This window comes from Terrapene carolina, unplaced genomic scaffold (genome assembly GCF_002925995.2).
Source record: "Terrapene carolina triunguis isolate 2854851 unplaced genomic scaffold, T_m_triunguis-2.0 Scaffold189, whole genome shotgun sequence".
In the NCBI taxonomy this organism is placed as follows: Eukaryota; Metazoa; Chordata; order Testudines; family Emydidae; genus Terrapene; species Terrapene triunguis.
In genome coordinates this window covers 7,978,948-7,995,762 of record NW_020664540.1, presented here as the reverse complement: position 1 = coordinate 7,995,762, position 16,815 = coordinate 7,978,948, and the positions used below count along the sequence as shown (strand labels likewise).

General features: G+C 42.4%; 1 protein-coding gene across 1 annotated transcript in view; it reads left to right on the top strand.

Moving 5' to 3' along the window:
• The window catches only part of PRKCH (protein kinase C eta), a 162,591-nt gene that overhangs the window by 14,299 nt on the left and 131,477 nt on the right, over window positions 1-16,815 (top strand). The gene's annotated exons all lie outside the window — the stretch shown is intronic.

Below are 16,815 nucleotides of genomic sequence, written 5' to 3'. Positions count from 1 at the left end.
TAAATAAGGAGTAACACTAACACAGTTAGTGGTGTAAAACTGCTGAGAGAGAAGTCAGGCTCTCTGCATTCTTTCTGGCATCAATTTCCCTTCTTTCTGGCATCTATTTTTAAGGCCATCCAAATGAATGTCTTCCTCCTCCTTTCGCCCTTCATTGTGAAATGTCAGTCTGTAAAAAGTTTTTGTTTTTAGCTAGATGCATATCATCTGTGGGATGTGATTTCGGAACAGAAATCCTGACACTTGCTTCTAATTTGACTCACACCAGCTTTACATCAGAGTGAACCCATTGACCTCAATGGGGCTACTTCTGCTTTGCTGTGTTGTCCAGATAGAAGGAGCAGTTTCTTGTGGCTGTGAAAGCTGTTGTATGTAAAACATGAATGTAGACCCTACCAAGGTCCTGATCCTGCAAGCCGATCTGGCAGGCAGAACCCCACATCCCTATGGAGTCCCGATGACATTATTCAGGCTTTGGATCTGTGTGCGCAGATTAGTTTGCAGGACTGGAATCACATATAGGTGCTCATTCATCACTTTATTAATAATGTAGATTTAACAATAGTGAAGAACCCAGTGCAGAAGCACTGAGCACCCTAGAGATAATTACATTTATAATTACCCCCAGCAGCAATAAATAATAACAAATAAAATCAGTTCAGCCCACAGCATCAAATAATTGGCAGGAGACAAAAAAATTATTTCAGCCAGCCAATAAATGTAAAAACAAAATAAACCAAAAGCACCCTCTCTCCCCTCATCCTGCGCTGGAACATGCCTTCATCTTTCCTCCAAACCTTGGAGCATGCCTGAAAGATCATCAAGTCAGGCTGTTTCATCCCAAGGAGAAAGCAAGTTCTAGTGTCCTAGGGCCATCCCAGAGAACACCCAGCCAGCTGATTTTTCTCCTTTATTAGCTGTCTGTATTTTTGGCCAGTATGTCATAGTGAGAAAAGTGATCTCTCTGATAGGCAGGTCCGAGGATGATGATGACATTATTTGTATTATTATAGCACAGGGGTAGGCAACCTAGGGCACGCGTGCCAAAGGCGGCACACAAGATGATTTTCAGTGGCACTCACATTGCCCGGGTCCTGGAAGACTCGGCACACCACTTTTGAAAGGTTGTCAACCCATCATAGCACCTAGCAGCCCTAGTCAGGGACCAGGATCCCCTGGTGCAGGGCACTGCACAAACACAGAACAAAAAGATGTACCTTCCCTCAGGAGCTTACAATTGAAGTATAAGACAAAAGACAACAGATGAATACAGAGATGGATGGGGGAGTACCAGGAAACGATGAGACAATATTGGTGATTGGCAGTGGTCTCACCACACCCCAGCAGCCTAACTGCTGTTAAGTTTTTTGTAGGTGTGACATCAAAGGAGAGTTTTAAGGAGGGGTTGTGAAGAAAGATAATGAGGTTGCTTTGCAGATGATTACTGGAAGCTCTTCCCAACCATGAAGGGCAGCATAGGAGAGGTAAATAGGTGATGGAGGCTGACATCATTGGCCAGTTGGAGGTGGGAGCTGACCTTTTGATACAGAATGAGAGAGGATAGGAAGCGGGGGATGAGCTGTGAAGACAAGTAGCTTATGTTTGGAGTAGAGATGGGGGAGCCAGTGAAGGAATGTAAAATGAGGAGTGATGGGACTACAGTATCAGGCTAGAAAAATGATCTTAGCAGTAGCTTTCTGAATGGACGTGAGCTGGGCAAGTTTGCATATGTCAAGGGCAGAGAAAGAGGTTGCAGAAATTGAGATGCAAGACAGCGAGAGCCTGGATGAGAGTTTTAGTTGTGTGGACGGATAGGAAAGGGAGTATCTTAAAGATTTTAGGCAGAAAGAATTGGCAAGATATAGACGGAACCTGGATGTGAGGACCTAGTGAGAGTTCTGAGTCAAAGATGCTTAGAGGCAGGAGTGACAGGCGGGATAGTGGTGTTGTCCACGGTAATCAAGAAAGGAGGGTGTCAGCAAGGCTTGTGGAGGGGAGATTTAGGGCCCTTGAGGTCATGGCCAACACCTTAAACTCTACCTGGAGACAGGAGCGCCGCCAGCTTTTCTGCTGCCCTAGGCGGCGGAAGGTCCCGCCCCGAAATGCCGCCCCCCACAGAGGCAGCGGAAGGTCCTGCCTCTGAAATACCGCCACGGTCGCCGCCCCCCAAATTGTAGCGCCCTAGGCGACCGCCTAGGTCGTCTAATGGGTTGTGCCGGCCCTGCCTGGAGACCTATAGGAAGCCAGTGCAGATACTGCAGCATTGGTGTCTTTTTGCAGGACTGGGCCCATTTAATTTATGTCTTTATCTTTAGAGCACGTTATCTTGTTGGATTAGCAGAAAAAACTTGTTTACAGTGTTCTGACGTGTGAAATCTAACGAGAGTTCATGCCTTACATGCTCTCTGTGCTATAGACAGAGTGTTGTCTCTCCAGAACATATTCACTGTCTGTCTTATTTGAACAGGAGCTTTTCAAACACTCTTCTAATGGTGTTTCTAGCAACTTCAGGCATAGTGTGGAAGTTCAGACTACATTGGTCACGCTTCCAAAACATTTTTCAATCCCTTGTGTAACTCAGGATTGGACCCTCAGAAGTTGTTTACACTTGTCATTTGGTTGAAAGTTTACAAAATGGCCTAGGTCTAGACTAGGAAAATGTGCTTTAAGGCATGTTAGCTAACATAACTAATATTAACGTGTTCTCAGATATGAACCTGCATGTAGCATAGTACAAGGTTTAATGTGTTAGCTGTTCACGGTCAATCCAAGGTTCGCCCCAGGGTTAACTATAACCTGTATTAATACATTTTTAAATATCACTGTCTTTGTCTCTAAGGTAAGTGCTAAGAGGTGTTCAAAACCTTAACCTGTTTTCCAACACCACTCATTTTCCTGGGTTAGATCAGACCAATGGAGAAATATACAGTGTGAAAGTATTTCTACTGGCCCAAAATGTCAACAGTGCACAAGTGTTTTCAACATCAGAACTATGGGGGGGGGGGACTTACTACAATTTTGACCATTTAGGCCCTGATCTAGAAAGGCTCTTAAGCATATGTGTAACTTTAAACATGAGTAGTCTCACTGAAGTCACTTGGACTATCCATGTACTTAAGTGCTGTGCTGTATCGAGGTCTTAGTTCTGAGTTTGTCATAATTCTGTCCTTAAGATCAGGCCACCCACTTAATTTTTTTCTTCTATTCATCAAGAAAAAAAGTCAATTTGTGTCTTTCCGGCCCCTCCCTCCCCTCCCAAATTCAGTTAAGCTATTTCACAGGAGGCCGTGTTATAGCTGTTTTTTTGTGAGTGATCATAATGTGTTTCTGGCATTTGCTGTAACTCTGGCATTTCCCTTTGTCACGTAGGGGTGTATTTGTGTAAGCAATAGAGAAGATGAGTATATACTTTGGTACTTTAAAAAAAGTAATCTTAGTTCTCTTACTACAAAATGAGTTGCATCAATAATAGATTTGTTGTGCACCTTGTTTTTCAAGCAATGTCACATCTCACTTAAATAACAGGCTCTGAAGCAGCTGCTACTGCCTTGAGCAGCAATGTTAGGGGAGGAAAGACTGTGATACTGAACTTTGCTTTTTATACAGAACCTTTGATGCAGGGTTCTGTATACAGGCTCTGGGGAGAACGATTCAAAAGATTCTTTTGATGACCTAAAATCTGCCCCAATAAAATAGGTACCTCCCCACTATAAACCACGTGGCTCATTAATACATGATCTAGACAGCTGTCAGCATCAAACCAGAGCATGTAAAACACAACATTTTACTGTGTTCAGAAAAAATGTCTGCAAAAATAGTTCAGCCTCAAGAATGCTTGAAAAGAATAACCAAAGCTGATGCTTAACTATAGACTATCACAGACAGGACAAAAAGCGCATTTTTTTTTTTTTTTTTTTTTTTTAGCCAGTAAATTAGCGAGCACTTGCAGAGTTTTAACCAACAACCATATCACTCCGTATTTCAGGCAGGTCGTCTCTTTACAATATGTAGCAACAGTTTCCACAGGAACTGCACTCTTTACAATAGACCCTGTTGTGGCTTGCTGCTGCACCGCAGTCATGGAGTGTAGGTGTTCTGACACTTGCAAGTGGACCAAATCTTTCCATCTCTTGCTATGAATTTTCCAGTCAGTTATTAGTTGTTCAGACCTTTTTTATTGCAAAAAGATTGTTAATTAGGTGGCTGAAAAATATTCATTGTAGACGATCATCCCCAAAACCTTTCAAGCACTATTCTACTGTAAGAGGAATCTTTACATCATGAAGTGTCAGTTAAGTCAGAGTGAGGACCTGATTCTGAGCTGCGGTCATTCAGCATAGCTCAATCAGAGTCAATGGAGTTATTCCTCGTTACAGCAGCTGAGGATTTGGCCCTTGATTTCTATAATCTTATCTATAGCTCAGTAAATGTTATACATAGTAGGAGTTGTGTGGTACTTTGTGTTTAATTTCTGTTCTTAAGGACTTTCATATGGCTATATCATCTGTCAGATGCCAAAGGAGCCATACTATTTGCATTTATTTTTTCAGTGTCATTAACAGGATGATCTGACATGCCACTTACAGAGCTAGATCTAATCTTGTTTATAAGCTGTATGTTACAGCACTCAGTGAATCTTAAAGCAATGAAGTTATTCAAACATCTTCCTTTAAAAGAAGATTTATGAAAATGTCCTCTAGAGACTTCTCTCCTCTAGTAATGAAGTCTCTATGGCTATAACTCTAAATTGGCATTTAGAGGTTTTTTAAAAATCATGGCATGAGAACCCCACAGTAGGAGATTGCACCTCTGAAAGAGCTGTGTCCACTCAGCAGGAAAGAGGCAGAATTACAGTGTAAAGGACATGATGGTAGTGACATCCAGATGGGGAAGCATTCCTTCCAGAGTGGAATTTACACTTATTCTACTAGCTAATGTTTAGGAGGCTATGGGTTAAAAGTGTGTGTTTTTATCAAATAAAGTATTGACACCAAGACAGACTGTGGGCTGCTGTGACAATACAGCAGGCACCAGCTGTGTTAAGCAGAGCATATGACAGTTCTCCTCTGAAATATGGAGGCGTGGCAATGAACGTGACCCATCTTCCACTGGGATCAAGGTGGAGCTTTGCATGCTGCAACTTGTGTTCCCAGACAAAAGTTTCATATTAAAAAGGAGAGCATTGGCTGCTGCACTTGGAACTTTGCAGGCCACTCCACAGTTTGGCAATGCCTGGGTTCACATAGGAATGTGATTAGCAATAATAACCGTATATCCTTCAGTAGCATCAGTGTATGTTAACTCTTCGCAGTCTACTTTGGACTTACAAAGGGATCTCACAAAACTAGGTGACAGGGCAACAAAATGGCAGGTGAAATTCAATGTTGAGAAATGCAAAGTTATGCATATTGGAAAACATCCCAATTCTACATGCAAAATTATGGGGTCCCTCCCATCTCTCAGTGTCCCAGAGCCCGAGCTCCAGCCCGAGTCTGAACATCTACATCGCAATTAAACAGCCTCTTAGCCCGAATCCCACAAGCCCTAGTCAGTTGGCACGGGCCAGCAGCAGATTTTTAATTGCAGTGTAGACATATGCCCTATGGCTAGGGGCTTTCATTACTAACACCAGACTTATCTCATTTTGCAAATGGAGGTTGAACATTAGGCTCACATACACTAGCAGACCTGCAGAAGTCTGGAGGCCCTCTTTAGCCCCTTCCCCTCTGAACACAGCCACTAGAGTGGTAACTGTGACTATAAGTTTGCAAAGGCACAGTGGGATCATCTCTTTTGTTGTTTTTCCTTGACTACATAACCATGATCCCAGAGTTGATGGTACTAAAAATTGCCTGAGGGCTTTGACAGTAGTTTCTTATTGTACATCCTAACTTTTGAGGTTCCAGGAATGTTTTAAAACTAATCTTTGCTGTAGAAATATGGAGCATAATGTTGAATATCTTTTTTTAGGTGTCACTCTCTTACAACTACTTCACTGATTTAACTTTTTAAAAATAAAGAAAGTAGGACAGAAATTGAGTAGAATAGAAATATCATGTTTCCAAACATGGCACAATGGAGCTCATGGATGTTGTCAATTGAATATTGAATCCTATCCTACATTCTGGTTACTGAATAAAGACTTAGCTGTGTCTCCTAGAGCCACACCTAATGTGATTAGGACACCCAAATGAGTGGCAACATCTGTAGGCATTAGATCTATAGACTAGGAGCAAACATAATACCCCCAGGAATGCTGGGGGAGTACACTCCTTGGTACTCCATCTTTGGAAACACCTTGTCTAAAAGGCGAGATGGCCAAAAGTTGCTACAGCTTTAACAATATGTTCTTGTGGGCTATCAAGGAGATATAGTGCAACTTTATAAGGACGAGGAGTCAAAATACAGACTATCCCGTAATATAGTCAAATGCCAGAAAACTGGCAGTAGAGAAAGAATGTAATTAATCCATGACCTGCCAAGAATCACATAAGTACAAATGATTAGACCTCTCCATGTCGTCATAGCCCGTATTGTCAGCTAGACGTTAATCCAGCATCTGATAAAGATAGCAATTGATTGCTCCCTTTTAGATACCTAGCTAGCTGAGGGGAGGTTTTAATAATGTAGTTAGGCTTTTAAATGGGTGCAGCTGCAGGTCTGAATTGCATATGCAATGTTGTAGACAGTTTCTGAATACATAGGCCTATATGCCTCTCCTCCATCATGTGAAACCCACACTTTTGCCAAAACTATAATAAGCGAACTATTAATTTGTACACAAAATCGGACCCTTTCCCCAGAGGATTGCAACAGTGACAGATTTTCAGATAATGCAACTAGAGCAGTATTTTGTAATGACTAGGAAGAGAGAGGTTTGCTTTTTCTTCCAGGAGGAAAGAGCAATTTTGCATCACAGGCTTTGGGGGATTCTATGGAATCAAAAAGTGTATTGTATTCATTGATATTGCAAGCCCTTGCAATTGTAAGGCATTATGTCTTGTCAGATAGAGTACTGTCTTGGGTCTCAAGAGACCTAGGTTCTGTTCCTCTGTCTGCTACCAGCCTGCCTGCTGGGTGACCTTAAGCAGATCTCTTTGCTTCAGTTTCCCTATCTGTAAAATTGGGATAGTGAGATTTGCATCCTTTGTGCTGCACTTTGAGAACTGTGGCTGAAAAGCACAATATTGGAGGTAGATTTTTGTTGTTATAACACACTAGGTCTGGAAGCATAGCCTAGGCAAGTGATAATCATAGCTGAAATTCATGGTCTCTGCACATATACAAACTGAATAGTTGCCATCCAAGAAATACAATTTGGAATATAGTACTGGTAGCTCATGTAATAACTGCCTGTACCTTTCCTTAAATATTCTGCTAATATTTGGGGAACTTAAATCCACCAGACACTTTTTTAAACAGAGCAGCAGTACTTTTTGCACTGTTTTAAAATGTTGCATTTTAGTTTCCACGTCATGTAGCCCCCAGTTTCCTTCCTGCAAGATAAAAGCGCTTAGATATATGTCTGGCTTGGGTTTTTTTTCTGTGCCCATCACTGTAGGTACGAAACACTAAATAATTTCACTTTTTCAGTAAACTGTGATATACCATGGTAACCTTAATTTTTGCTATAATTAAGATGATGATGCTGGGCTTGGCAAAAGCCAGTCAGGTCTCTTAAACGTTATTGGAGTATCACCTCATTAGCTTAAAGGGAGACCTTTCATCTTTCTCCCGGTGGCATGAACAATTTGGGTGACCAAATCTGGGGAATTCAGTAGGCTTTCACTAAATACAGTAACAAACATGTATGTTTATTTTCCCAACAGAAGAAAAACTACTGGGCAAAAATGGAATGACAGCAATAGACCAAAGTGAATTAAATGCAATGGCTGATTAGAAACTGCTATAGAGGCTATTTCTGAGAGTTAACAGAAATTTGTATAAAAAGAAATCCCAACAAATGTAAGATTATACCATAATCCTGTAATCATTACCATAATAGTCTTCCAGAATTTTGTATCCAAGAACAAAGCCGTACTAAGTACCCAAGGAAATTAAGTAGGATCACAACAGAAATGTTAGTTTTATTCAAGCTGTAAACATCTGCAAATATCCTAGGACTCCATAATCACATGAGTTACATTCACCAGAGGTAAAGATGTAGACATCAAGGTCTTATTTCTCCAGTCTTTCATTGCTATAAATCCATGGGTAGCAATGGCGGTGGCCGTGTGGCTAGCAAGTACAAGATGTCCGACACTATAGAAGCAATGTCTTGTACAGAAGACCCTTAGATCTTAATACAGTCCTCGTTGCTCAATGTAAGCTTTAAAGTTGTGAATGACTCCTAGGCTTGCTCAGATGTGCTATTAAAACTCAGTTCAAGCCAAAGAAGACTGCCTCAAGGCCAGGGCCGGCTCTGGCTTTTTGGCCGCCCCAAGCAAAAAAAAAAAAAAAAAACGGGGGGGCCAGAACGGCAAAGCAAAAAAAAAACCAAAAACAACCTGCGGTGCGGCCAGAGCGCGGGTGCAGGGGGAGTGGCTGGGGGGCGAGGGGGAGGGAGCGGGCGAGAGAGAGAGAGAGAAGGGGGCGGCCAGGGCTACAGCAGGGGCGCTGCCACGCGGCCCCTCCCGCTGCACCGCCTCCTGCCGCCTGCCGCAAGGGCTTCGCTCCGGTCGGCGGGGAGTGAAGGAAGAGGACTGCCCTGCAGGGCGCTCTGGTTCTCTGCGCCGCCGCCCCCTACAGGGCAGCCAGAGCGGAACAAGAGCAGCAACAAAAAGCGGCCCGTGCCGCCCTAGGATTGGGCAGAATGCCGCCTCGAACAATCTGCCGCCCCAAGCACCAGCTTGCTCAGCCAAGAACCCTGTTACTGCTGCTGCTCCTCCTAGCACTTGTGTCCCTCTTTCTCCATTTATTTCTGCAGTTTCCTCTGGAGCCAAATGAACAAGCTTTCTGTTTCTTCCCAGACAGAAAGTCAAAGGGTCACACTTCCAATGGGGACCCTGGAGGAAAGTAGGCCTTTATTTGGGATGAGCAGTATCTGAGAATTCTGGGTAGCCCTAAATCCAAAATTCATCCACAAACCCATGCACTTCCTTCCACAAAAGAGTCTGGCACAGGCTTTGTAGTGCTGTTTTAGTACTGAGAAACACCACAAACGTACTTTTTTTCTTGTGGTATTTCAATTGTTTCTGTTCTGGAAAGTCTGCCCACATGCCAGTTGTCTGTATTTTCTTTTAATTATTTCTTTAATTTATTTAGTTTTTTATTGGAAATAGCGAGTGTAGCAATTTCCTGTTTTTTTTGCCACCGTATACTGAGTTAATCGAGATACGTTCCAAACCTCTTGGGGGGGGAAGGGGAAAGAGAGCGAGCAAGCAGGTGTATGTCTTTTTAATGAAGAGGGGTGAGGTTTCAACAGCTGCACAAGCCATTGGATATTCATGTCTTTCTCTTGTTAAGAGTTGAGTCTCCCTTCCTTTACTAAACAATTAGCCAGCAGAGTTTCTTGACTAACCACCACTGTCTGCAGGAGAAATCAAATTGAGCCTTCCTTTGTCAAAGCCCCTGGAAGGTCTGTCATGAGAACAAATACTCTGGGCCTGCTTTCAGACATGTGTGTGTTCAATGGCGTGTGCAGTTGTTTTGCACGCACATTTACTGTGATTGCACATGCAAACTGGGTAATCACATACACATGGCAACAGTTATGGGATGTTTTGGGGTTTCTTTGTGGTAACAGTCTGCATGAATGTCTGAAAATGGAGCCCTGTATTTGCAAAACTTCAATTCCGTGGTCCTGTGGCTTTCTCAATTTTCACTCATTTGGAAGTTTTAATGATCCCATGATCCCTATTTGAAAAGAGCAGGAGATAACCACATGTCCAATGGTGGATTACGCACAGTGGCGTTTGATGCGCTTTCTCTCATAACAAAATGAGTTCTAATGTGAAAAGTTGTGTGCAGATTTAGCTCCATTTCCCTGCACAGTTACCAAATTCCCATGATCTGATTCACCAGTAATGCAAAGAAGCCTTATCCCAACCATTCTGTCCACTGAAGATTTCCCCTGCAATGATTTAGAGCCACAATAGCACATGATATGCCACCCTCCAGCTGTAGTGTAGTGTAAGAAGTTTGGGAGTATGATTGGGCTCTCTCTGCACCTGGCTGCTATAATGGCCCCTGGGAGCCATTGATGGCTAATGTATTGTTATGAGCTTGGTGAAACCTTGTTATAGGTTGAGTTAAAACCTCATTGAGATTGACTGGTGTGAACTCACCCTTCAATTAACATAGGGGCTTATGCTTATAGTTAAGATAAAAGGGATATGTGAACCCGCCCAGGAACTTTGGGCTGAGTATTGTTTTAGGTGGGGCATATGTGTATATATATGTGTGAGTGCTTGTGGGAAGAGTGCTCGTACAAAAACTGAGAACAGACAAGAACAGAGTGAGAGGAAGGGGCAAGCAGAAGCCTGTAAGCATAGTGTGACCCTGGAAGAAGCTGAAGAGCAAATTCTTGGTTCCTTCTGCATTGAGACACAAGACTTAGCATATTCTTGTAAACACACAAGATTGCCTCAAAGAAAATGCCAGACTCCATCAATTTCTACTTCCAGCTGGACTATCCCTAAAACCCTGTACTTTGACTAATCACCTGGGTCAAAAAAGGGGCAACAGAATGTTAGAATAACCAGATGATGTCTTCACAGTTACAGGTGCAAAGATTGTTAAAGCCTCCATTATGTTTAGCCCTCTTCTCTCAGAGCCCCCTCCTGTGGGATTTTCCATAGCAGGGGATAATTTGAGTCAATAGTATGTTAGGCTCGTCTGCAGTCTTCTGTCACATATAAAGTGTGAGGGAGAGCTAAATGTTCTATCAGCTGAACACTGAACATTGCTCTTTCCCCAGTTGAATAAGAAATGTTTCCCACAGCGGTGTAATGCTGGGCTGCCTGAATGCAGTAGCCACATAGGGCAGGAAGTCGCACTCACTAGCGTGACTGAGCCCAGGCAATCACACAGAATTCTGTGGTAAAACTCCCACCCTGCATAGTGCTTAAAAGGTTATTGATGACAAGACAGCAGCAAGCGTGCGTGGCCATCTAACGCTTCTCACCGACATGCCCTTACCATGAAATCAGAAAAACACTATTAACATGAGAGAGCTAAGCGATCCAGGACCAGATTTTCAAAAGAGCTCTGCTTCCCTTTATGCACCTAAATAAGGGCCAGATTTTCAAAGCTCCTCTTCCTGCAGCTCCCAGTATGATGCTTTTGGGCAGATTTTCAAAATTGCTCTGCACCCAACATGCTGCACTCCTTTGAAAATTTGGCCCTGTTTGTGGGTGCTGAGCTCTTGTGAAAGTCTGGTCCCTTGTTGCATTTCTTCTTAGCCTTTTTTTTTTTTCACCCAGTGATTCACATATAGCATGCTCCAGATATGGAAAGGTGATCTCCCCAAAACAGTCTCATCCTTGGTGACAAAAGATGGTTCAGGGGCTAGGGCACTAGCTGAGGGCTCATGAGACCTGGGTGCAAGTCCCTGTTATGCAACAAACTCCTGTGTGCTCTTGGGCAAGTCACTTAGCCTGTCTTTCTACCTCAGTTCCCCATTTGTAAAATGGCATTTCCCTACCTAACATGGGTGTTGTGAGGATAAATATGTGAAAGACTTTGAGGTACTTAGATGGTATGGTAATAAGAATATATGCGCACGATAGCTCTACAGTAAGACTGTAGTTTGGGTTTTGATTAGTTTTTCCATTTTTATTTAATCAATTCAGGAATAAGTGGACAATAGTCCCCAAAGAAAGGGACAATAGATATTGATTTTTTTTTCATGTACACTCCCTGTGTAGTTTATATTTGCAGAGTACCTAAACCAGATTCTTCTATTAAACCACAATAGGGCATTCTACTACAGAAATAAAAGACCAATCACAAGGAATTATAAACGAGGTTCTTTATTCTGGGGTTTGCAGTGCATTAGAGGTGTGGATTTGCAAAAGCAGTCAGCATTGGCTTAACCCACTCCGACTGAAGTTAGTGGTGAAACTCCCATTGATTTAAATGGGAGTAGAATTAAGGCAATACTTTTGAAAATACCATCCTCAAAGTTTTGGTTTATATGTCCCATCAAGTAGGTTTATCAACAAGTGTTTCGTGCGAATGGAATGATTTTACCAGAAATCATAAAACCTTACTTGGACAAAGGTCCCATTGAAGTCAGTAAGCTTTTTCTTGAGTAAAACTGACTAAAGACTTCAGGTTAGTGATTGGGGTTAGCTATGTTTGATTGTTTAATGATCCTATTCATAGCTGGCCTATAGCCTGCAATTTTGTAACATTACTAAAAAAGAAATAATGCTTTAAGCACCCATCCTGGAACATACATCAGAATGAAGATAAGATATTAGAACAGTGGCTGGAATAACTGGTTATAGGCGTTATTAAAAAGACTAAATTCTCACCAATATGAATGGGGGGGGGGGGATTCCATTAACTTGACAATGCTATGCAGATGGCAGTGAAGTGGTTACTTTAAGATATTTTATATCCATGGCAAGCTTTGACTGTAACTAAACTCGGAACGAGGTAAACATTTTTTGAAACCTGATTTCATGATGTCCTTTTATGAGGGCCACAGTTTTGTCATCACTCTGGGGACTGAACCAGGGACCTTCAGAGCTGAAAGCATGAGTAGCTACAGTCTGAGCTGAAGAGTTCTGGCTTTTTAGCTGGGGCTATAACAGACACATTCTCTGTAGATTGGGCACAGAGGGAGAACGTAACATGTACTGACCAATGGCTAAAGCCCTTTGCTATCGGCATCTAATAATTTTTTTACCATGAAAAATTCCCTCCCCATCTTTTTTTTTTTTTTTTTAAAGCCAATATTTGGGTTTTACCAATTTTTTTTTCAACCACATTTTGGCTTTTTTGGGGCCCAAGAATTTTTTGCAGGAGAAGCAAACAAGGCTGTGCTGAACAGCCAGCAGAGTCCAAAGGGGTCTCTGTCCAAGAGGGGGCGTGTGTCAGTACTCTCAGGCTGTAGCCTTCCCTCTTCCTCTGACCTTGGCTCTTCAGCGTGGCCCCATTTGCTTCCTCTCTGCAGTGGGAGAGTGAGAAGGGCATGGAGCTGTGTCCTGGCAGCCAAGGCTGCCCAGTTGCTGCAGGGTGCAGAAGGCTTCTTCACCTGCAAAATGGTGAGTTACCCGTCCCCATAAAGTAGCAGGCGCCGCACCCCCTTGCCTGATGCTTTTTAGTTTTGTTTTTTATTGATTTCCCCCCCCCCTTGTTTTTAAAACTTTTAAATAAACCCCCAGAAATTAATAAAAAACAACAACCCAGCTCAAAACAAATAAAAACTGAAAAAGAAAGGCCTTACCAATGGGTTACACTACCATTTGTGGAAGGGGAAAGCAGCAAGTTAATCCATTTTTGTAGGCTTGTTGGCATAACTGCTAATTACATACCCTTTTTCTGGCAAATAAACAGTTTCAGCTTACTGAAGTACTTTGACATTAGAAATGCCATGCCTGCCATGTGACAGTCCAGAGAATTCAATCTCAGATGCTTCATGGTGCATGCAGCTGTGTCAATCCATGAAATGCATGATGAAAAAAGAATGAGTAATCTAGATGTGTCATGATGGAGGGACAGCCAGGCCAAATCTGAATGGCGCTGTGACCCTGTGCGCCAGGTCGCAGCACCCTGAGTGAGGAACTGGGCCCAGCCCCGTGAGACAGGAGCAACTGCTGCGGAGTGAGTACTGGGTGAACTTGCTCTCCAACCCTCCTCCTGTCCCTTCCCTTGGTCTCCTCTTTGCACCGGGCCTGCAACCCGCCTAAAACCTTCCTGGGAAAGACCCACCATTTGGGAAACACTGTGCTAGGGTAGGGAGTTGTCCCTGTTCATTGAATCTCATTTCTGCAGGAATTCGTATTCCTGGCGTAAAAACTATTGAACATTTCTCCTTTGTATTCTAGAGGTTGGGTTTACTCACACTGTTCTCAGATTTAGACAGAAACTGGCAGGCAGATAATGGCATTTAAGGCCTCCCTCTAGGTTTTCTCCTCTTCCTTCTTTTCTCAGAGATGGTGAAATATTCATGGAAGAATGCCAAGCTCTGTCTCGGAAGCTGACTGGCAGTACCTGCTCTTCAGGTTTAGTGGGTGTTGATGTGTTGCCTGAGAGGTTTTCCTCCTTGGAGATTGTTTTCCGAGCCTCTACCTCTGATGATTCACACTTGACTAGTTTCTATTATGTACATGAAGGTCTATGACTGAAGAATCCTTCGTTTCGGTCTCTCTGCTTCCTTGTATTCATTGACTTCTAAACTCAGACTTAGGAGGAGAGGCGTTAATAACTTCTGTCTGATTTTCAGTATAAAGATTTTAATATGGATCTGAGTGATGCCAGTCTCCAACTTCACCTGGAGGTAGTGTGTAAAATAGTAATTTGGGGCCTGATCCTGTGGGGTGCTGAACATCTTTATCTCCCACTGAAGTCATTTGGAACTAAGGGCACTTAGCACCTTTCAAGATTGGGCCTTGTGTGAGTAGCTCTGCTTACAGAATAGAGTATAAAGCCCTATTTAGTTTTTTATAGTGCTTTTACTATCAAAGCAGTATGTTCTATTATGGGAGTGAGGTGACACCATAGTTAAACAAGACAGGCCTTAGGGTTCTCAACAGCAGCACACGCAGTACCTTCAAGGCTATGATTCAGCAAAGCATTCAAGCACATGTTCAACTTTAAGTTCCACCAAGTTAGAACAGGTGCTTAAGTGCATTTTTAATTAGGGCCGAAGTACTGTACTGCAGCTATTTTCATACAGGGGTAATTTGGCCAGGTCACCTGGCATTATCCCGTCCTCCTTTTGTAAAGTGGCATAGGCTTTTTAATCTCCATCATAGATACTAGAGATGGAAAAGTCCGGTAAGTCAATAGGCTGATGGGCATTCACCGCCCTACCAGTCTGTTAGAGTCCAGGTTTGTTAACTTTCTGGGCACTCTGCAAAAAAAAAAAAAAAAAAAAAACTCCCTCTCCCCCGCCCACAACAATTTGAGGAAGGAGTGGATTGAAGATTACAATGTGGCCAGGTGGGTTTACTATTTAGTATTATGTGAGCAAGTATTATGTTATGCACATGAGTAAATAATATGATGTTATCATGCAGGCAGTCATATTGCATGCTATGAGTTTGGTTTGTATTGTATACTTAATGTTGTGAGGCACACACAGCTGAGCATAGGAAATCAGTATAAATGGAATGAGAAAATTAAGACTCTTTATTTTTGTAGTTGAGCCAATGCAGGATTATTCCCTGTTGTCCATTTTCCACTCTAATTTTAAATGTTCCAAGCATTGTCCCACCACTTCCCTATGGAAACTATTCTGTAGCCCAATGATCTTGCTGTCAGTGAAATTTCTCTGCTATTCAGTCTGAATGCTCTCTCTCTGACCGTCACTTCACTTCTCCTACCTTTACCCTCTTGTTTCACCCTAAATAATGCTCCTCACTCCAAATATCTCTTGCTCATCTCTTGGACAAATTATACAGGGTTCTCCATATGCATTTCATCCAACCCCCTGATTACATTGTTGTGCTTCTCTGCGCTTCCTGGAAATCACTTGTGGAGAGAGATCTGTACCAACTCCACCTTCCCAAAAGAATCTGATTAATCTGATCTGCTCTCACTTTTAATAATTTCTAAAGTGATAAAACTGTAACTTCTGTTTCCTCCTCTTCCATAAAAATACAATTTAAGCAGCTACAGTTAACTTTGCGATGAAGAGAAAGAGAACATGAGAAGCAAACTTGGTGTATGGATGGCATTTGCCTTTATATCAGCGCGGGTATTGTAGTTATAGACTTAGGATCCAGTCATTACAACTGGTATTGAAATTATGGGAGTCTTGTCTGCACATAGTCCTGGCCTGGTATGCTCTGTAACCAAGCATGTGCTGGATGTGGTGACACCTTCCGTGGCTCGAGGGACTGCCCCATATTAGCTGCTCCCTTTTGAAGTGCTTAAGTCCTATTACTTAATAATAGAACACCGTGAAAAAGTCTTATAATAAAAAATACACATAAACCATGTATGTGTATAGTTCTTTAGTGACTGACAAAATTTTACCAGAACTTCTGTTGGATGAAAAAGGCACGTTCCTGGGTCTGGTAAATAAAGTGATGGGGGGTGGGGGGGGGAAGTCCAGTAGAATGTTGTATACTGCTCAGAATATGTTACGTAAACTGCTTGTGCCTCTCAGTTTACCCTTGCCTTCATAATATCTGTAATATCAGGCTGTAAAATATTCTAGGTGTAGCCTCCAACACTCTTATTTGTATGGGAGCTCACAGGAATCTGAATGCAATGAATTCCTGCCTTCATCACAGCATGGTGTCATAAATGTAAAGCACCCTTGAAAATCCTTCTTGAGCAATGCTTCCTTATCCTCTTATAGGCCAGGGGACATGTGATTCAAAATCATCTTCAAAAATATCGCTACCATGCTCTTCCCTTATGTTGTGGGGATTTTTTTAGATGAATTAAAATTTGTGTCTCTTGTATGTGAGCATTTTTACTCAAGACAAGGGACTGGAAACACTAGAAAGGGAAGTTTCTCTAACTACATTCCCAGGGTGTGATAATTTTATATTCCCTAAACTCTTCCCCCGTTTTATTGAAACCCTTTGTGGGTTCCAGGAGGAGAGGCAAAGTGCAGTTTCTATATTGCCTTTTGTCCATATTGTGTACATGCCTTGCATCAAGCTGTGATGATGATGAATTAAATGAGAG